The sequence below is a fragment of the Nicotiana tomentosiformis genome, chromosome 6, assembly GCF_000390325.3.
Source record: "Nicotiana tomentosiformis chromosome 6, ASM39032v3, whole genome shotgun sequence".
In the NCBI taxonomy this organism is placed as follows: Eukaryota; Viridiplantae; Streptophyta; class Magnoliopsida; order Solanales; family Solanaceae; genus Nicotiana; species Nicotiana tomentosiformis.
Window position 1 is genome coordinate 30052617 of NC_090817.1, and position 24376 is coordinate 30076992.

The window sequence follows — 24376 nt, forward strand, 5'->3', positions numbered from 1 at the left end:
GCCAAATCATGATTTCAAAAATAATAATTCTTCCTTTCAAGTAAATCAGTGAAAAACCCAAATTGTTTACCGAAATTTCCAAAAATATGAATAAGTTTGAAAGAAATAATTTTCCCAAAATCCTTTCAATAATAAATGATATGTTTCATTTTCTTTCTAGATAATCGGTGTAAAACAAATGCATCACTATGCCCATCTGTCAACATGTGTGAGAAATCATGAATAATGTGATACCGTACAGCATGAGAAAAACACATCTCTATGCATATATGTCATGTGTGCATGTCAATGCAATGTATATCAGAGATTGTACTCATGTACTCACACTCTCAGAGTATACAATCTCACTGTCTCGCATTCTCTCACACTATGCTTAGCACACTCAATCACTCAGCGCTATACAATACATGTTGCGGCGTGCAGCCCGATCCCTGTTTATAGTCGACTGCGCTCACTGGCAGTGTGTACAGACTCATGAGGGGCTCCTACAGCCCAAGCGCTATAAGCACGGACAACTCACGTGCTATAATAATATTTGGATCCGCACGGCCAACTCACGTGATGCACGGCCAACTCACATGCAATAGTATAATATATAGATCCGCACGGCCAACTTACATGTTGCACGACCAACTCACGTGCAATAGTATAATATATGGATCCGCACGACCAACTCACGTGCTGCACGGCCAATTCACGTGCAATAGTATAATATATATAAAGCCAACATGGTCTGCTGCGGCGTGCAGCCCGATCCCAAAAAATAAAATATCTTCACAATTAGGCCCCCTGCCTCCCTGAGTCATCAATCTCTCCAGTCTTTATCTCATGGGCTCACAATGTCATGAGAATAGTCCAAAATGATGATATGATGTATCAATAAATAACAACAGAGACTGAGATATGATATGCAATGAAATGTATTTGACTGAGTATGAATTTTCAATTTAAATAAATAATTCACAATAATATGACCTCTGTGGGTCCCAATATTACTGGCACATAGCCTCAACATGATTTTTAATATGCTTTTCAGCTCAATTTCTTTAACTCATAAAATCGCATGGAAAATGCCAAGATCATTTAACTACAAAATTCCACATAAACAATTATGTCACAATTTTTATAGTGCACGCCCATATGCCCGTTACCTAGCATGTGCGTCACCTCCCAACAATTCACGAAATACATATATCCAAGGTTCATACCCTCAATTCCAAGATTAGAAGAGTTACTTACTTTGAACAAGTCAAATCCAAAGTCGAGAAAGGTAAGCAATGCTCCAGAAATTCTATTCTACGCGTATCAAATTCCAAACGGCTCGAATCTAGTCACAATTAATTTGATTCAGCTCAAAAAAATTATAGAAATTAATTCCATATCAAAATACTAATATTTTCCAAAAATCCGAAATTACGCCCCAAAAATCACCCGTGGGCCTCACGTCTCAGAATCTGATAAAACTCACAAAATCCGAACCCCCATCCAACCACGAGTCCAACCATACCAAAATTACTCAAATCCGACCACAACTCGGCCTTCAAATCCTCAATTAAACTCTTATGAATATTTCTACTATTTTCAACCCAAAACACTAATTTATGGATAAAAACAATAATAGATTCGTGTAATTTAACCAAAACCGAGTTAGAATCACTTACCCCGTTGTTTTCCTTGAAAAACACCCCGAAAATCGTCTCTTCCCGAGCTCAAATCCGTCAAAAACTGAAAATGGCACGAAGTCCCATTTTCAGAACTTAAACTCTCTATCGAGACCTCTCTTCTTCGCGAACGCGACAGGTCCCTCGCGTTCACGAAGCACAACTCGACTGCCATAAATTTAACCCTTCGAGAACGCGACCACGGCTTCGCGAATGCGAAGCTTTACCAGCTCAGACCTTCGCGAACGCGAACGCGAACGCCACCTCATGAATGCGTAGAACAAGGACCCGGGGGTACCCAATAGCCCCACTCCTCTTCACGAACGCGACACCTCTCACGCGTTCGCGGTGCACACACAGACCATACCTTCGTGTTTGCGTCCTCCCCTTCGCGGAAACGAAGAACAAAACCTCACACTCAAAAAACACTCTTCGCGAACTCGAGGGCCCACTCGCGAACGCGAAAGAGTAAATCAGAAAAATGCAGTAGTATATATGAGCAATCTCACCAACGCCAAAAATGATCTGTTAACCATCCAAAACTCACCCGAGCCCCTCGAGACCTCAACCAAATATACCAACAAGTCCTAAAACATCATACGGACTTAGTCGAACCCTCAAATCACCTCAAAAAATATTAAAACCATGAATTACACCTCAATTCAAGCCTAATGAACTTTGAACTTTCAAATTTTATATCTTGTTCCGAAATACATCAAATCAATCCGGAATGACTTCAAATTTTGCACACGAGTCATAAGTGACATAATGAAGCTATTCCAATTTCCAGAATCGGATTCCGACCACAATATCAAAAAAGTCAACCCCCGGTCATACTTCACAAAATTCAACTTTCGGCATTTCAAGCCTAATTCCCCTACGGACCTCTAAATAATTTTTCGGACACGCTCCTAAGCCCAAAATCAACATACGGAGCTATTGGAATCATCATAATTAAATTCCGAGGTCGTTTACATATAAGTCAATATCAGGTCAACTATTTCAACTTAAGCTTTAAACCTTGGAACTAAGTATTCTAATTTATTCCAAAACCTCACCGGACCCGAACCAATTATCTCGGCAACTCACACAATAACTGTAAAGTATAATTTGAGTAGAAAATGGGGAACCAGGGTTGTAATACTCAAAATGACCGGCCGGGTAGTTACATTCTCCCCCACTTAAACATGCGTTCGTCCTCGAACGTGCCAAGAGTTGTTTCCAAATCATCAAATCACTGTTTCATCTCACCACACACGTACCCGGGGGTGAACCCACGTCATCCTATTCCATATAAGCTTGACAACATAATGCAACTGAAAATCATTAGTTACATTCTCCCCCACTTAAACATGCGTTCGTCCTCGAACGTGCCAAGAGTTGTTTCCAAATCATCAAATCACTGTTTCATCTCACCACACACGTACCCGGGGGTGAACCCACGTCATCCTATTCCATATAAGCTTGACAACATAATGCAACTGAAAATCATTAATTTAACCTTAGCCCAAAAACCTTGGAGTTTAATTTCCAACCTTTAGAATTTCTTTCAAGACACAAATCTTACATTTATACACCGTATAAGTCCGAACAAGTTGCATCGAGCTATAACTATAACCACAGATATAATCAACCAACATATTACACAACTCGCATGCTCGTAGCATCATTCCTGATCGCAGTTATTACTCCAATACTAACCACATACTAGTATAAAACCCATATCGAACCAAAACTCATTCCAAAACCTTCGTACACTGTTGATAATAAAATAAACACGCGAAATTTCATGACCACTCACTAGATCAACAAGTCATGGAGCTTTCTCGCCCCAACCAAAACCGTAATCGCTTTCTGAGCCGACTTTCAATATTATACTCCCTAATATACCGAAATTAAACCTAATAGTACCCTTTCCAGGTCCAATGACCTTATATTACTAAACACAACTATTCCACAGACATGCCATACCAATATAACTCAGAGCCACAACCCGTGCCATCCGTGCACCTAAATATGGGAGATGTCTCAAGGAAGAGAATCGTATTGCTAGTTCAACAAGCACCACCACAACCGCAATGTTACAACCAACTCCTCAAATTTTGTGAAGCCGTAGGCGCATGTGCACAATTGTAAAGGAAGGAAATTAATGAATCAGATAAAGTATCATAGAAATAAAATTCCCACACACGGCACGGACGACTCACGTGCCAATAATATGAATCGTCCGGCATGGTCACAAGCCTCCAGTCCTAGCATATCATACAGGAATAAGATTCACATGCTCCTGAACCGGTATAAATAACAGTCATAGTGTAAGCATGTGTAAAGTCTACTATCACACTTCAAATCAGCAATTTAATGCAGAAATAGTAACTACCCTATTTATTCAAGGAAAATAGCCTCATTGTAACCTCAAATATAGCCCATATAGTTTTCAACAAAGGTATGAACATGAGAAACGTTATAACTTTACGCTTAACAGTCAACTCTAGGCATATCATAGCCTAAGCATTATTTTGAGTATGAATACATGCCCGGATGCTCGCACATTGGCTCAAACCTCTCATATATGCACACTTATAGCGCGTAGCTATCACAAATAATTAACGCAACTAGTGCCTCCACTGAGTTTAAATAAAATACTCATCTTAAACAGGCTGCAACCCGAAATAATATACTTCTGAGAACTCCCAGTCTCCAAATTCATCAAACACATGAATCATCGTAACTGATCTCAACTCCAGCACTAGAATGACTAACACATCTTCCATTCACGATCTTCCCATAACAAATACTTTCATAATTCTTCCGTGCCACATAACAATAATTTCAATATCAGCAGTCTATCAATCAGGTGAAACTGCAATACCAATGAACATCCGTAAGTCAAAACACAATGCGCCTTTTGAAATGCGCACCCTTCTTAGGGATTACCGAGCAATTATAACATTCATCTAATTATCTAAAATTGACCATTCTGTCCAAAATTCATGATCTTCGTTTCAAGAATGAACTGCCATCTTGTACATGTAAATCTTAATCCCGCGCCACAAACCACATTTATCATGTCATCATGTGACAAGCACAAGAATCTCATTATCAACTTTGGGTAACCAGCAAATTACATACCCGGTCATTCAGTAACCTTCATCTTGCTTCCTTCCAGGAGGAATTCATAATACACAAAACGTTCCCTACACCGGTAGAATATATCTGATTCAACCCATGGTAGAAACCATTAAGAATACTTTGAAATCCATTAAAACCCTCTCGAGAGTCATCCACTCTACTCATATCTAATTTATTCTGCCCCAAACAGGCTAAAAGATATGTGCTCCTTTAGCACGATCAACACTCAAAGAAGTAACCCTGCCTTAACACGACCAATCGAATTCATACTTTGTGCGCACTACATACTTAAAATTAACAACTTAATCATTCCATAATTTTTATATTTTCAAAAAGTTCAATGTAACTCGTATCCTGGAATTTACTTACCCGAGTCATCCTCGATCTCCACCTCTGTAAGTCATAACTAACCCACAAGTATGCCTCAAACCAAAACTAAAATTTAACATATATCCATGAAATTGAATTGTCTATAGCAGACTCCCCCACTTGGTTCAAAGCCATAGAACAAAACACTCGATAACTCATAATACCCATACTTCATTACTACCATAATACTGCAGTTAGTTCAACGAAAATGCTTCTCAAGCTTATGCAACACCCACCATAAAATACCTCAATCACCCGCCAAGTTAGCATTTACTCTCGCGAAAATCAAGTCAAATTTTCTCAACCCGATTCAAATTCAAATCTCAACACATACGCCCCAGTGGTAGAAACGAAACTCTCTATTCACATCATAAGGAACACACATACATAGATTACTGTGCAGGAGTTAACCCACCTGCTTAATCTCAAATTGGTATCTTATTATAACCTTTCGCAACCACAATTACTATGAAATCACTTAATCTTACTGAGTCCAAACTCATTAACCAGACACGAGAATTTAATTTGCCCCAAAATTTAACAACGTGAAAGATCTTTCAAAACATTCACGCTCGAGATTGTACGTCACATCAAAACGAAAATAAAGAACCCAATGACATTCCTTTACATTTCAAGTAAACACTTCTCGTCACATTCAAATCGTCTTAACACATCCCGCAGTTATATCATACTCATCACAAAGCCATTCCACCGCTCATCGAGCCACAAATTCCACTCGTAGGGATATTATCGGACATATGAGTCCAAATGTACAGGTTACAACTGAAGCTACCGAGCCTAAGTTGCGGTCTAAACCTGGCCTCAAGTCCTCCAGACTAGCCCATCACCAAAACATAGAATACACATCTTGAACCTCGTTCATAGAATCATAAGCCGGCGATGCATAGCTGATACCGAGCACTCATGTGCGCATACGAATACGTGAAAGGAATTCAAAGAGTTATGTCCCAAGCTCAATTAATCCCGCACGATAAGGAAATAAAGATGGGAAGCATATATCCTAAATGCCCTGTAGCCTCTCGAAGATAAGTATGGATGTCATCATACCGATCCGCAAGACTCTACTAGACACTTGCTCATGACTTGTAGAACCTATGAATCTAGAGCTATGATACCTCCTTGTCACGACCCAAACTCCAACTAGTCATGATGACAGCTAACCCAACCCGCTAGGTAAGCCAACTTTCAATTATCCAATTCCAATAATAATCATTAAAGCAATTTAAGTGAATAAAGATCCTAATCTTATACATCCCGCAAGAACTGGTAGTACAAATTATGAGCTTCTAAGAATAGAGTATACAAAGCGGAAATGAAATAATTACATAATCTGTTTGAATAATATATAAACATAGCTTTTATAAATCTAAGGCTACCATGAACAAGAGGCAACTACAACAGGAATGCCGGTACATCTTCAAATCCCGCAACCATCGAGCACATCAACAACAACAGCCAACATCGCACGCATTGTGCAGAAGTGTAGTATCAGTACAACCGACCCCATGTACTGAGTAAGTAACAAACCTAGCCTTAGGTTGAAAGTAGTGACGAGCTTCTACCAAGGCCGGGTCCAAAACCACTAGTCCATAACAGTCCATAACAACATAAAGCAAATAAAACCAGAAGTAACTCAGAGATAAAATGCTCAGCCAAATCATGATTTCAAAAATAATAATTCTTCATTTCAAGTACATCAGTGAAAACCCCAAATCGTTTACCGAAATTTCCAAAAATATGAATAAGTTTGAAAGCAATAATTTTCTCAAAATCCTTTCAATAATAAATGATATGTTTCATTTTCCTTCCAGATAACCCGTGTAAAACAAATACATCACTATGCCCATCTGTCAACATGTGTGAGAAATCATGAATAATATGATACCGTACATCATGAGGAAAACACATCTCTATTCATATATGTCATGTGTGCATGTCAATGTAATGTATCTCAGAGATTGTATTCATGTACTCACACTCTCAGAGTACTCAATCTCACTATCTCGCATTCTCTCTCACTATGCTCAGCACACTCAATCACTCAGCGATATACAATACCTATTGCAGCGTGCAGCCCGATCCCTATTTATAGTCGACTACGCTCACTGGGGTATGTGCAGACTCATGAGGGGCTCCTACAGCCCAAGCGCTATAGGCACAGACAACTCACGTGTTATAATATCATATCTAGATCCGCACGGACATCTCACTTGCTATAATAATATCTGGATCCGCACGGCCAACTCACGTGCAATAGTATAATATATGGATCCGCACGGCCAACTCACGTGCAATAGTATAATATATATAATGCCAACATGGCCTGCTGCGGCATGCAACCCGATCCCAAAAAATAAAATATCTTCACAATCAGGCCCTCCGCCTCCCTCAGTCATCAATCTCTCTAGCCTCTCTCTCATGAGCTCACAATGTCATGAGAATAGCCCAAAATGATGATATGATGTATCAATAAATAACAACAGAGACTGAGATATCATATGCAATGAAATGTATATGACTGAGTATGAATTTTCAATTTAAAATAAATAATTCACAATAATATGACCTCTGTGGGTCCCAATAATACTGGCACATAGCCTCAACATGATTTTTAATATGCTTTTCAGCTCAATTTCCTTAACTGATAAAACTGCATGGAAAATATCAAGATCATTTAACTACAAAAATTCACATAAACAATTATGTCACAATTTCTATAGTGCACGCCCACACGCCCGTCACCTAGCATGTGCGTCACCTCCCAACAATTCACGAAATACATATATTCAGGGTTCATACCCTCAATTCCATGATTAGAAGAGTTACTTAATTCGAACAAGTCAAATCCAATATCGAGCAAGCTAAGCAATGCTCCAGAAATTCCATTCTGCGCGTATCAACTTCCAAACGGCTCAAATCTAGTCACAATTAATTTGATTCAGCTCAAAAAATTTATAGGAATTAATTCCATATCAAATTACTAATATTTTCCAAAAATCCAAAATTACACCCAAAATTTACTCGTGGGGTCCACGTCTCGAAATCCGATAAAACTCACAAAATCCGAACCCCCATCCAACCACAAGTTCAACCATACCAAAATTACTCAAATCCGACCACAACTCGGCCTTCAAATCCTCAATTAAATTCTATGAATTGTTCTACTATTTTCAACCCAAAACACTAATTTGTTGATATAAATAATAATATATTCATGTAATTTAACCAAAACCGAGTTAGAATCACTTACCCCGTTGTTTTCCTTGAAAAACTCCCAAAAATTGCCTCTTCCCGAGCTCAAATCCGTCAAAAACTAAAAATGGCACGAAGTCCCATTTTCAGAACTTAAACACTCTGTCCAGACCTCTCTTCTTCGCGAATGCGACAGGTCCCTCGCGTTCGCAAAGCACAACTCGACTGCCCACAAATTTAACCTTTCGCGAACGAGAAGCTTTGCAAATCTTACCCTTCGCGAACGCGACCACAACTTCGCGAACGGGAAGCTTTACCAACTCAGACCTTCGCGAACGTGAACACGACCGCCACCTCGCAAATGCGTAGAACAAGGACCCGGGGGTACCCAATAGCCTCACTCCTCTTCGTGAACGCGACACCTCTCACGCATTCGCGATGCTCACACAGACCATACCTTCGCGTTTGCGTCCTCCCCTTCGTGGATGAGAGGGCCCACTCGCGAACGCGAAAGAGAAAATCAGAAAAATGCAGCAGCAGATTTGAGCAATCTCACCAAGGCCAAAAATGATCTGTTAACCATCAAAAACTCACCCGAGCACCTCGGGACCTCAACCAAATATACCAACAAGTCCTAAAACATCATACGGACTTAGTCGAATCCTCAAATCACCTCAAACAACGCTAAAACCATGAATTATACCTCAATTCAAGCCTAATGTACTTTGAACTTTCAAATTCTATATCTTGTTCCGAAATACATCAAATTAATCCGTAATGACTTCAAATTTTGCTCATAAGTCATAAATGACATAACGAAGCTATTCTAATTTCTAGAATCAGATTCCGACCACGATATCAAAAAGTCAACCCCCGGTCAAACTTCCCAAAATTCAACTTTCGGCATTTCAAGCTTAATTCCACTACGGACCTCCAAATAATTTTTCGGACACGCTCCTAAGTCCAAAATCACCATACGGAGCTATTGGAATCATCATAATTAAATTTCGAGGTCGTTTACACATAAGTCAATATCTGGTCAACTATTTCAACTTAAGCTTAAACCTTAAAACTAAGTATTCCAATTCATTTCAAAACCTCACCGGACCCAAACCAAATGCCCCGGCAAGTCACACAATAACTGTAAAGTATAATTTGAGAAGAAAATGGGGAATCGGGGTTGTAATACTCAAAACGACCGACCGGGTCGTTACAAAAATATTAGTCAATTATCATATAGTTTGAGTCTTGATAAGCGAAATGTATCATCTATATTAAAACAGGGAGAGTATTATATTAGAATTATAAAATAAAAGTGTAAGCTCCTAATTTTAGAAAAGAAAAAAATATTGTTTCATGGAAGTTCTCAATCATCATTCAATATATTCACCTAAACTTTGTTATAATTTTATCATTTTATCATTTCAATTTCACAAGTTATCATATTTCCCTTTAGTTAAGCAATAACACATAGTCCTTGAAGATTTAATAATCTTTTCTGAAAATACTTTTAGAAAGCTATTATAAAGTTCATTTGAGAAAACACAAACATAATAAACTATAACTTTTATTATGATTCTTTAGTTATTGGTATAATAATACAAATAACAATTTGAATCTTATGTCTTCTCAATTTCTGGTTTTAGTTACTAAAATAAAATGAATTAGAATATATGATTTACATGCCCTTTTATGAAACGTGTGTGGGCAAAGAAAACACTACCGTTAAGAAATGAGAGCACAATAGAACAATATAATAATGGAGACAAAATATATATGAAGGAGAATGATTTTGTTAATTCTTTTCTTGGTGTGTTCTTCATAGAGTCAAAAGTTCCCTATTTATAAAGGTACAAATACATTCAAAGGTTATAAGTTAATGTACTTCTTAATTGAGTACATGAATACAAAGTATGTTAAATGGACAGACAAATGCATTCTTCTCACTCACATGCATTCATCTCATTTATAACACTCCCCCTTGGATGTCCATTTAAAAGATAATGTACCTCGTTAAAACCTTACTAGGAAAACCCAGTGGGAAAATGCCTAGTGAAGGAAAAAGAGTACACATATCTTGTAATACGCATTGAGTGTTGCCTCATTAAAAACCTTACCAGGAAAACCCAATTGGGACAAAACCTTGGTTAAGGGAAAAAGAGTACAGCGCATATTATACTCCACCTGATGAAAGCTTTATTTGATATCTCGAAGACGACGCATTCCAATCTTATGTCTCAGCTTTTCAAATATTGATATTGGCAATGCCTAAGTGAATAAATCTGCTATATTGTCACTTGAACGGATTTGTTGAACATCTATCTCACCATTTTGCTAAAAATTGTGTATGAAAAAGAACTTTGGTGAAATGTACTTTGTTCTGTCTCCTTTGGTATATCCTCCTTTAAGTTGAGCTATGCAAGCAGCATTGTCTTCATACAATATCGTTGGAATCTTCGTTTTTAAAGAAAGTCCACACAATTGTTGAATATGTTGAGTCACTGATCTCAACCATATACATTCTCGACTAGCTTCATGAATAGCTATTATCTCTGCATGATTGGAAGATGTAGCAGGTAAAGTTTGTTTTGTTGAACGTCATGAAATAGTTGTACCCCCACAAGTAAATAGATAGCATGTTTGAGATTGGGCTTTATGTGGGTCAGAAAAATAACCTGCATCTGCATAACCAATCAACTGTGAATCGGATTCATAAGAATAAAATAATCTCATATCAATAGTCCCTCGGAGGTATCTAAAAATATGCTTAATACCATTCCAGTGTCTTGTTGTTGGAAAGGAACTAAATCTTGCTAATAAACTTACTGCAAAAGTTATATCTGGTCGAATATTATTTGCAAGGTACATTAGTGCCCCAATTGCACTAAGATATGGAGTTTCATCACCAAGAAGCTCTCCATCATTTTCATAAGGTGGAAATAGATCTTTATTTATATCAAGTGATCTCACAACCATCGGGGTACTCAATGGATGTGCTTTATCCATATAAAAACGCTTTAGGATCTTTTCAGTATAAGTTGATTGATGGACAAAAATTCCATATTTGATATGCTCAATTTGTAGACCAAGATAAAATTTTGTCTTTCCAAAATCTTTCATTTCAAACTCTTTCTTCAAACAGTCTACTGCTTTTGGAAGTTCCCCAGGAGTTCCAATGATATTTATATCATCAACATACACAGCGATTATAACAAAATTCAGATCCAGACCTTCTTATAAATACACAAGGATAAATTGGATCATTCTTATACCCTTCTTTCAGCAAATACTCACTCAGACGATTATACCACATTTTTCCTGATTGTTTCAATCCATATAAGGATTTTTGAAGCTTTATTGAACAAGTTTCCCGAAAACTTTTATTAGTTTCAGGAACTTTGAGCCCTTTAGGGATTTTCATATAAATTTTGTTGTCTAATGTGCCATACAAATAGGTTGGGACAACATCCATTAGACGCATATCAAGTTTTTCATGGACTGCCAAATTTATAAGATACCTAAAAGTGATTGCATCCACCACAGGAGAATATGCCTCCATATAATCAATGCCAGGTCTTTGCGAAAATTCTTGTGCCACAAGTCGTGCTTTATATCTAACGACTTCATTTTTGTCATTTCGTTTTCGCACAAAACCCCATTTGTATCCCACTGGCTTTATTCCTTCAGGTGTTCAGACTATACGTCCGAATACTTCACGTTTTTCAAGTGATGCTAATTCTGCCTGGATAGCGTCTTTCCTTTTTGCCAATCATTTCTCTATCTACATTCATCGACAGATCTTGGTTCAAGATCCTCATCTTGTTGCATTATTTCAACATCAACATTATAAGCAAAAATATTATCGACAATAATATTATTTCGGTTCCACCTTTTTGCCGTAGAAACATAACTTATTGAGATCTCTTCATTCTTATTATTTTCAGGTACCTGGACCTCCTCTGAGGTCTTATCATTTGTTATGTTACAAGGCTCTTTTTGAGCAATTACCTCCATATTATAATCTCCTAGATCATTTGCTCTTCGCTTTCGAGGATTTTTATCTTTGGAACCAATTGGCCTGCCACATTTCAAGCGTGCTTAGACTCATTTGCATTTATAGATTGTCCAACCGGGACATCAGTTCAAATAGGAGCATTAGCAGCTGGAATATGTGACTTAGTCACCCTTGGTAGGTTAGTGAATGCATCAGGTAGTTGATTTGCAATATTTTGCAAATAAATTATCTTTTGAACCTCGTGTTCACATTGATTTGTTCGAGGATCTAAATGAGATAGTGATAATGCATTCCATTCTATATCCTTTTGCAGTTTATCCCCCTAATATTGGGTATACTGATTCATCAAAATGACAATCAGCAAATCTTGTCATAAATATATCTCCAGTTATAGGTTCCAAATATTTTATAATAGAAGGAGATTCATACCTAACATATATCCCCAATCTTCTTTGGGGTCCCATCTTTAAGATGGAAAATATTTGGCTCCTGACCAAAACCCAATTGTATTGGGGAGACTTTATGATAAATTATGGGTCTTATCCGCAGAAGAGCTTCTGCGTGCAAAATAGCATGGCCCCATGCCGAAATGGAAAGTTTTATTCTCATAAGCATTGGTCTAGCAATTAATTGGAGGTGTTTGATCAATAATTCCGCTAGACCATTTTGAGTATGAACATGAGCAACTGGATGCTCAATTATTATCCCAGTTGATATGAAATAATCATTAAAGGCCTGGGACGTAAATTCACCAGCATTATCAAGACGAAGTGTCTTAATTGCATAATCGAGAAATTATTCTCTTAATCTTATTAATTGAGCTAATAACCTCGCAAAGGCGAAATTGCGGGTTGATAACAAGCATACATGTGACCATCATGTAGATTCATCTATCAAAACCATATAATACCTGAATAGTCCACATGGAGGGTGTATGGGCCCACATATATCACCCTGTATACGTTCCAAAAATGCAGGAGATTCAACTCCAACTTTAATTATTGATGGTCTAATAATCAGTTTTCCTTGAGAACATGCAGCACTTTAGTTTGAAGAATCTTCTGGTTCTTCAATGAATGATCATGTGAATTTTTAATTATTTTACGCATTATATTATAACTGGGATGGCCCAACCGGTCATGCTAAATAATAACATCATTAATAAACTCCTTGTTTACTATGGCATGTGATTCAACTACACTAATATTAGTGTAGTATAATCCGAAGGAAAATGCGGGAAGCTTTTCAAGCACATACTTCTTTTCTGCTTTTATTGTAGTAATATAAAGGCATTCAACCTTTCCTTCATTGGTGGTCTCAATATGATAGCCATTTTGGCGAATATCTTTGAAACTCAACAAGTTTCTTTGATACCTACTACAATATAATGCATCATTAACAGCCAATATAGTTCCTCCTGGTAGTAATATAATCGCTCTTCCAGAGCCCTCAATTAATTTTGTACTACCAGATATTGTTATGATATTGGCTTCTTTCATAATTAAATAAGAGAAATATCTCGTATCTTTTAATATGGTGTGCGTCATAGCACTATCTAGAAGACATATTTCTTCTTTATTATTCATACGGCCAACTGAAGACTAGAAAGTTTTCATATTCTTCAAAAATAAAAAACAATACATCATAAGTAATATTAAAAAATTTAAGAACAAAAGAAACTACATTTATGAAATTAAATACTGACAACATAAAAAGTTTTATTCAAAATATATTCATAAAAAGAAATACATTTATTTTTATAATTTTTCTCAATAATAAGTCTTTAGTTATGATGCTTAAAGAAGTCTCCAGCTTCTAAATGATTAATATCTACAAGGCCTTCAAAAATATCATCCTTATAGGCAAGGTTTGCTTCAACTTTATCATGATTATTCATAGGGCCCGCCTCAACATCATTTTGAAAAGTCAAGTGAGCCTCAACTTTATTTTGTTTCCCTTTTATAGATGCTTGATAAAGTTTGACAAAATATTCAGGTGTACGACAAATTCGTGCCCAATAATTTTTCATACCACATCGGTGGCAAACAATACCTTTGCCTTTTGAAGGATTATTCTGAGAACCCTTATTGTGTCTCTTGTTTATAATGACTACCACCATGGCGATTATTATTTCGCCCCTTGCCACGCTCACGTATATTTATACAGTCACGATAATTATTTTATCTTTTTTCAGACTTTAGATCTATCGTTCCCATATTCGCTTCTGGAAATGGAGTTGATCTAGTGGGGCGGGATTCATGATTTTTCATTAAAAGGGCATTATGTTGTTCAGCCACCAAAAGATATAAAATTAACTCAGAATATTTCTTAAAGCCTTTTTCACGGTATTGCTGTTGTAACACCATATTCGAGGCATGAAAAATGGAAAGAGTCTTTTTCAGCATGTTCTCATCATTCATAGGTTCCCCACATAATTTTAGTTAGGAAATTATTCTATATACAGCAGAATTTTATTCACTTATGGTCTTATAATCTTGTAGCCGTAAGTGCATCCACTCACGACGAGCTCTTGACAATACCGTGGCCTTTAGGTGGTCATATCGTTCCTTCAAACTAGTCCATAATTGAAATGAATCTTTCAAGGTTAAATATTCACTTTTTAACCCTTCATCGAGATGATGGCGAAGGAAAATCATGGCTTTCGCCTTATCCTGACTTGATGCTTCATTTTCTTCTTTAATAGTGTCACCAAGACCTTTAGCGTCAAGGTGAATTTCAGCATCAAGTACCCATGGCAAATAGTTATTTCCAGAGATGTCAAGTGCCACAAATTCAAGCTTTGATAAATTTGACATAGTGAAAACTATCATAGAAATAAGTGAATTAGAATGACAAGAATTATTATCAATTCAGTACAGTACATAATCGTGTATTAATATTCTATATGTAAAATTATCAAACAAATAATTATGTGCAGTGCGATGATAAATTAGTGTTTAATATTACCCACAAAAACTTTAGACATGTAAGTATATTTCCATATAATAAATAAGTTGAATTAATATGTACTAGTATAATTTTGTTCTACTTAGAATACGTTTCAATAAGCTAAGTAGGCATAAAACTAGATGATATCAATTCTGATAAGTTTCAACATTCAATACGATTCATCTAATAGTTCAGTCGTTAATTTTAAAGTCATTAATTAGTTTGTACACTTAGGTGATAAATTTATTGGAGACACATTTAAACCTTTTGAAAATTTTGCAAGAATTCCTTCTAAATGTATATTCTGTTAGAATATTTGGATGCGGGCTTAATTATTCTAATTATTGTAATTTAATTTTAATACTTATTTATTTATGTGTAGGATTAAACTTCTTCGTAGTTTATATAATGAAATATCAATTTAACCGAAACTTATTATTTTCATACCAATGCAATTATTATAATCATATTCAAAACAAGTTATGCATATAGTAATTAAATTACAGGTTAAAGAAAGATCCTAATAGAAATATTATAAACATAGGAATGTATACCTGAATCGGAAAAGAAACTGACTACCTCTTTTAGAAAGAAGATAAAATTCGGATGAAGCAGATAACCTCAGTTGGTTAGAATAAGAAATGAGAGCAAAATAAAATAATACACTAACGGAGACAAGATGTCTATGAGGAGAATGTTGAAGTTATTTTATTCAAGTGTATTTCTTTTATGTACTTCATAGGATAAAGAATACCCTATTTATAGGATATAAGATACATGAAAAGTTACAAGAATACATCTAAAGGTTACAAATATTAAGTGATGAATTAACTAAGTACATGAACTCAAATGGTTCATGGAATGGGAATGTCTAAGAGTATTCAATGGACATCCACTTTAACATATTCATAACATAAGCATGATTATTCCGTTATTTTTGTTATCATATTCCCTGTTGATATTCCGACTTTTTAGTTGTTAGAAGAATTATGGTCTGTTATTAGTTATTACTCAGATATTCTATGGAGAAAAGGAATTAACTAATTTCAAGAGTTATTGTGATTACAAGGGATCGGATATCCCTAACTTTGGGTAGATGGTGAAGCCATTGCATGTTTAGGGTTGGGTTAGTGAGTTAGTCAAATATCTCTTGCAAGATGTCTAAGTACTGGACTTGATTTGCACATTTTAAGTTTGGAAAGGAAGGGAGAATTTGATGCTATATATATATATATATATATATATATATATATATTTGGGAATTAGCAAGGTGATGTGGCACATTCCAATGCCCATCAACTCTATTTATCTTTTTTGTCAATTTTTGGGTTTTTACCTTATTTTCTGTGCAATAATATAATATAATAATCAAAAATTAATTCTAGCTACTGTTGCCCCACCAGTCATAATAACTATACATAGATTTTACATATACATATATGTGTCAGTGTGTGTGAGTGTATATTTCTGACTTTATTTTTATCATGTTTTCTTGTAGGGAATGGTAAAAACATGTCATTTTGTTCTTCTAGCCATAATTCTGCTATCGAACACTTGAAATTTCTTTTTATCGGATCCGGATGGGACACATCCACAAATTTAATTCATACAAATTTTCTCTTATTTCAGGAAAAACTGACAACGGATCATGTCACTAAAGGGGATGGATTTATATTTAGCAACAGTTAAGGGAGTTGAGGTGTGGGGGGAGGACCGTAGGGAAAGTAAGGGTAGAAATTCCATCAAATACTTATTTACTTATGGCAAATCAATGTGCATGTCAATTTATAAATTTGTAATTGATGTCCATTGAAAATCATTAAATGTGCAGGTCACTAAATAACATCTAATGACTTATAATTAGGCAATTAATTTTTTAATATTCTCCGTTCATCTTGAACTTTCTTAATCTAGGCCTTAGGTGGTTGTAGAGGTGGCAAGTGGGCCGGTCCCGGGCTTAAACGGGCCAACTGGGCCGGTCCAAAAGGGTCCGGGCCAGTCCCAAATTAAACGGATCAAATTGTCTTTTTGTAGGGATCGGCTCGGGATCGTTTGGTCTCGGGCTAAACGAAAATAGAGACAAAAGGATGTTAAAAAAAATATCTAAGGCATTTATTATAGAATTGTGACCTAAATTTTTTAATTCAAATTTAAAGTCTAAAGACAAAAATATTGTAAAGAGATATTCAAAGCAATGCCTTGTAATTTTATTATGGCATTAAAAAAATATGGCAATATCTTTCTTAGACTTCATTCCCCTATGGAATGAGCACAACAAGGTGTTAATACCACCATTGAGAAGAAAAAAAACTAATCAAGATGTGCCAAAATACAAGCTATATAATGCATACTAATTTTTGTTCATACAAGTTACATGGTATCTTTTACAAACTTTATAAATCCATCAAGGTCCGAAGGAATTTCCGTTGGTGATCGCGGAAAAGTAGCTTGGTCATCGTCACTTCCGGGCAAAGCAACATCCTCCGCAAGTTCAACTAGCATTTCTTCGTAAGCTTCGTCTTCATCTGGTTGTGATTTAGCAAGTCCAAAATTTCGTCTTTCTGACCGGATCCAATCTCTGAAAAGTACTGATTTTTTCAAAATTGACTCTCAATAAATTGTAATAAACTGTAATCGCTATCAAGAATAGCATGCGTAGGACGGATATGGGGTTTGGTTCGGGGCAGTGGAGGAGGAACAAATTGAACACTAGATTCGCCACTCTTGGATTTTTCTTTATTTTTACCAAAAAGTTCTTTAAGGAAGCCATCTTAATTAATATAGTAATTATAAAAAAAAATAAAACAAACAAAACTATAATATTAAAACTTAAGAGTTGGAACGAGTTTACCGAATTGATGAATAACTTATTAAAAATTGATTATTGTTGAAGACTTGAAAACTTCAATTCACCAACTTCGCAATTTTTTCACAAACTGTAATAATAAAGTAAAAGCAATAGTAGCAATTATAGAAGAAAATTAGAGAGAGATTGTGATAGATTGATGATTTTGTAAGAAAAATGAAAGATGAGGGGGTATTTATAGTTGAAAATAGGAAAAAGTGTATTTATAAAAAGTTTAGGGTTAAAACAAAGTTGGGGGGTTAAATGGCTATTTTATAAATAGCCAACGGCTATTTTTGACAGCCCAACGACTTTTTTTTTTTAAAGTTGACCGTTGGGACCGGTTGACCCGCAAGAGGACCGGTCCGGTCCCGATCCCTGACGGATCCAAAGCATAGGACCGGCCCACTTGACCTTCCCAGGCCCACTAAAACCGGTCCTAACCGTTTGGCCCGCGGTCCACTTGCCAACCTTAGTTGTATATATATCTTTGACTTGTATGTTTCAACAGTTCCTTAATTTTCTATCTTTTCTTTTTTAAATTCAGTTATATGAACTTAAGTTTTGTAAAAACTATTTCAGTTTAAATATAAAAATATAAAACTTAAGTTCATATAACTCTCCGTTCATACGAGGGAGGCATAAAAGTCTATAATCTAAAGTTGAGGAGGAAATTTGAATGTCGACAAAAATTTTGGAGGGCAAGAATGTTTCTCACACTAAAATATTTGAAGTGGCAAATGAGTCAAAAAAAATTAAATTATTTTTTTATTTTTAATTTTTCCCAAAGATTGTGGAATGATTATTTGATCTAGTTATATAGACAAATCCCACGTCATATGCTAGTTATTAGACATAACGTCCATTTTTTATTAGTTCTTTTTTATACTTGACGAATATACAAAGAACTCACTTAATTTAAAAAAACTTATAATCACATAAGAACTAACTTACGAAAAAAACTTATAATTATTAGAGACTAGTGTTACAAAATACTAGTAGAAAATGTTTTTTTACAATTTTTCATGTAATTGATAAAAATTAATCATTCTCTCATTTCGTCTTCCTTGTTATAAAATAAAAACTGTAAAGTAAATAAATCGAAGACAAGTATAGAGAGATTGATATTTTTATTCAACTTCAAACTCATCTACATAATGCATAGAAATCTCCTCTATTTATAGAAGAAAGGAAGTTGTTGTGTAATCTGCTACTGCAAGCTGCTTGTAAGTTGCTGCTGCAAGCTGCTATGTAAGCTGCTATTGTACCAGATATAGATAATCTTCTATCGGGGATAATATTTATCCATAACGGAGTACCGAAAGGATAAGCTTATTGTACCAGATATAGATAATCTTCTACCGGGGTAATATTTATCCATAACGGAGTACCGAAAAGATAAGCTTCTTCAGGAGGCTTATTTTCAATAGAATACTAAATAGATAAACATCTTTACGGCGGAGTCCCATATGGATAAGCTTCTTCATAAAGCTTATTTACAACGGAGTACTAAATGGATATTCATAATATAATATATTTATAACACTCCCCTTTTGGATGTTCATTAAAAGATAATGTGCCCCATTAAAACTTTACTAGGAAAAATCCTGTGGAAAAAAATTCTAGTGAAGGAAAAAGAGTACACATATCTAGTAATACGCATTGCTAGCTGCCTTATTAAAAACCTTATAAGGAAAACCTGTGGAAAAAATCTTAGTAAGAAAAAAAGAGTACAACGCGTATTTTACTCCCCCCGATGAAAACTTTATTTCAAATATTGAGTCTCTGTATTCTAACCTTGTATACTATCTTCTCAAAAGTTGAAGTTGGTAAAGATTTAGTGAATAAATCTGTTGGATTGTCACTTTAACGGGCACAACGATATTGCCATTCTTCTCGAGATCATGTGTGAAGAATAACTTTGGTAAAATGTATTTTGTTCTATCTTCTTTTATGAATCCTCCCTTTAATTGGGCTATGCATGTAGCATTGTCTTCTTATAATATTATGGGTTTTTTATCACATTCCAACCCATATTTTTCTCGAATAAAATGAATCACTGATCTCAACCATATGCATTCCCTACTTGCTTCATGAATAGCTATTATCTCAGCATGATTTGAAGAAGTAGCAGCAATAGATTGCTCTGTGAAGCGCCATAATATGACAATACCTCCAAATGTAAACACATACCCGATTTGAGATCGGGCTTTATGGGGATCAGATAAATAACCTTCATTTTCATAACCAATACGATCCGCACCACCTTTGTTAGCATTAGCAAGATACATAAGTGCACCACTTGCATTGAGATAGAGTATTTTAGGACCAATGAGTTCCTCATCCTATTCTGGAGGTCGGAACTGATCCTTATTTACTTCAAGTGATCAAACACCCATTTGGTGTACTTAATGGGTGCGCTTTGTCCATGTAAAAGCGTTTAAAGACCCTTTCTATATAGGCAGATTGATGGATAAAGATCTTGTCTGCTAAATATTTAATTTGCAAACCAAGATAAAATTTTATTTTTGTCACGACCCAAACTAACCCCTGTCATGATGGCGCCTATCGTGGAACTAGGCAAGCCGACTCATTTCCAAAACAAACCAATATTTTTATTTCAAAGATAATTTCAATGTTACTTAACATAAAAACCTTCATAAAGGAGTTCCAATCAAAATAAAAGTGCGGAAGGAAAAGTCCGACATCGGGGTGTCACTAGTCATGAGCATCTACTACAATCTGTCTAACAATATTAATGCTAACTCAGCCTGGAAAATAGTTAAATACAACTAGAGGAAGATAAGAGGGAGAAGAGCAGGGCTGTGATCGCCAGGCAGCTACCTTGCAATCCCCGAAAAAATCTGCAATCAACAACCGCTACCGTGCCCAGCTACACCTGGATCAGCACACAAGGTGCAGGGAGAAACATAAGTACGCCAACTTAGTAAGAAACAACAATAAATAAAGACTGAGCAGTAGTGACGAGCAATAAAGCATATAACGTTCATATCAGAAAATCTCAGTAAAACACCACATGCTTTGAAAATCAGGATTTGAATCAAAACATCTCGTTTAAACCCAGTTCCAGCAAAAAATTTATGTAAAGATATTTTTCAATAGTTTTTAGACAGAGAAAAAATGCAAAGGTGAGCAAAATGATGAAATCATAAACAGCCCCTCGAGTAAAACATCACTCATAAACAGCCCATTGGGCAAACCTCACAGTCACTCATGCCACTCGGGCATACCTCACAATCACTCTTTGCCACTCGGGCATACCTCACAATCACTCATGCCTCCCAGACACTCAGCACTCGGCACTCGGCACTCACTCCGGAGGGGATCCTTCAGCCCAAGTGTTATAATCTGTACGGATAACTCACGTGCTGCACGGACAACTCACGTGCTATAATAATAAAGTATGCTGCAGGCGGGCAGCCCCGATCCACACTCATCCTCACAATCAGGCCCTCGGCCTCACTCAGTCATATACCTCTCAAGCCACTCAGGCATTTCAGTAAAAAAAAATAGGGCATTCGGCCCAAAACACCATTTATATGCATCAAAAATAGAGTCATAAAACTGAGTTATGCAGTAAACAAGTATAACCATGACTGAGTATAGATTTTCAATCGAAAACAATGAGAGGATAGTACAAAAAGGGCCCTAAGGGTCCAAACAACACTGGCACAAGGCCCAAACATGGCATTCAGCCCAATTTACAGAAACTCTTTCTAAAACATATAAGTATCATATAGTTTTAACAATGTATGCAACTTTACAGTTTCTACGGGACGGACCAAGTCACAATCCCCAACAGTGCACGCCCACACGCCCGTCACCTAGCATGTGCGTCACTAAAAATAGTAGAATGATATAAAATCTGGGGTTTCATACTCTCAGGACTAGATTTACAATAGTTACTTACCTCGAACCGGTTAAATCTCTACCCTGCAATGCTCTTGCCTCTGGACTCGGCCTACAAATTCTCCGAATCTATTCACAATCAGTACAGTACCATCAATACGCACAAATGGAATGAATTCCATAAGGAAAGCTATAAAATTAGACCAAAACCCAAAATTGGCTCAAACCCGACCCCTGGGACCACGTCTCGAAATCTGACATAATTAAAAAACCTAGAAAGCGCATTTGCTCACGAATCTAACCATACCAAGTTCATCAAAATCCAACATCGTTTCGTCCTTCAAATCCTAAAATTACTCTCCAAAACTTCCAAGCCCTAACTCCTCTTTTTCACTAATTACATGCTTAAAATGGAAATATCACCATATATACGAGTATTAGGGCTCAAGCAACTTACCTCGTGGATAGCCCTTGAATCACCCTTCAAAAATCACTCCAAAAGCTCCACAAACCGACTTGAAAATGGTGGAAATGAACCAAATTCGCGACGGGTTCTATTTAAAATTTCTGCCCAAATTTTTCGTGCCTGTGGGCTTTTTTGCCGTGCCTACGGGGCCGCACCTGCGGTCAAGGCGCCGCATCTGCGAACTCCACTTAATTCCCCAGCTTCCGCACCTGCGCTCCAAGCCTCGCACATGCGGGCTCACAGGTGCGGCCAAATCCTTCGCGCCTGCGCTCCAGCCTTGGCCTCACATTTTTCCGCATCTGCATAGTAAATTATCGCACCTGCGCGTTTCCTCTGCTTCTGCGAAGCCTGCCCAGCATTCCCCTTTCCGCATCTGTGCCCAGGTTTCGCACCTGAGGGCTCGCAGATGCGACCTCCAACTCGCACATGCGCAACCTGCCTAGCCCAGCATTGCCCACACCTGCCAACTCCCCACGCGCACCAGCAGCCTCGCACATGTGACTCTTTCTTCCGCAGGTGCAAAAATAGTAGTAGCAGCAGCTTCAGCTGCATTTTCCAACTTTGACAAATCCGTTAACCATCCGGAATCACCCGAGGCCATCGGGACCTCAATCAAAAATACCAACAAGTCATATATCAACATACCAACTTAGTCGAACCTTTGAATCACTCAAAACAACACCAAATCATCAAATTACCCTCGAATTCAAGCCTAAGAACTTCTAAATTTTCAAATTCCGCAATCGATGCCGAAACCAACCAAACCACGTCCGAATGACCTCAAATTTTGCACACATGTCACAAATGACACTACGAACCTACTCCAACTTCCGGAATTCCATTCCGACCCCGATATCAAATTTTTCCATTGCCGACCGAAATCGCCAAGTTTCCAATTTCGCCAATTCAAGCCTAATTCTACCACGGACCTCCAAATCACATTCCGGACACACTCCTAAGTCCAAAATCACCTAACGGAGCTAAAGGAACCATCAGAATTCAAATCCGAGATCGTTTATACATAGGTCAACATCCAATTTATTTTTCCAACTTAAGTTTCTACTTAAGAGACTCAGTGTCTCAATTCACTCTGAAACCACTCTGGTCCCAAACCAACTAACCCGATATAACACAATATAGCTTAATAACACAAAAATAAGTAGAAATGGGGAAAATGGGGCTATAACTCTCGAAACGACAGGCCGGGTCGTTACATCCTCCCCCTCTTAAACATTCGTTCATCCTCGAACGGGTCTAGAAACATACCTGGAGTCTAGAATAGGCGTGGATATCTGCTCCGCATCTCCCGCTCAGTCTCCCAGGTGGCCTCCTCCATAGGCTGACCTCTCCATTGCACCTTCACTGAAGCTATATCCTTTTACCTCAACCTTCGAACCTGCCGATCCAAAATAGCCACCGGCTCCACATCATAAGTCATATTACCCTCCAACTAAACCGTGCTGAAATCCAAAACATGGGACGGATCTCCAATATACTTCCGGAGCATGGAAACATAAAACACTGGATGCACACTCGACAAGCTGGGTGGCAAGGCAAGCTTATAATCCACTCCCCTATCCTTTGAAGCACCTCAAAAGGTCCAATGAACCGGGGGTTCAACTTGCCCCTTTTCCCAAACCTCATAACACCCTTCATGGGTGATACCTTCAGCAAAACCTTCTCCCCAACCATAAAAGACACATCACTGACCTTCCTATCCGCGTAGCTCTCCTGCCTAGACTGTGTCATGCGAAGCCGCTCCTGAATCAATTTCACCTTATCTAATGCGTCTTGGACCAAGTCTATACCTAAGATCCTAGCCTCACCCGGCTCAAATCATCCAACCAGAAATCTAC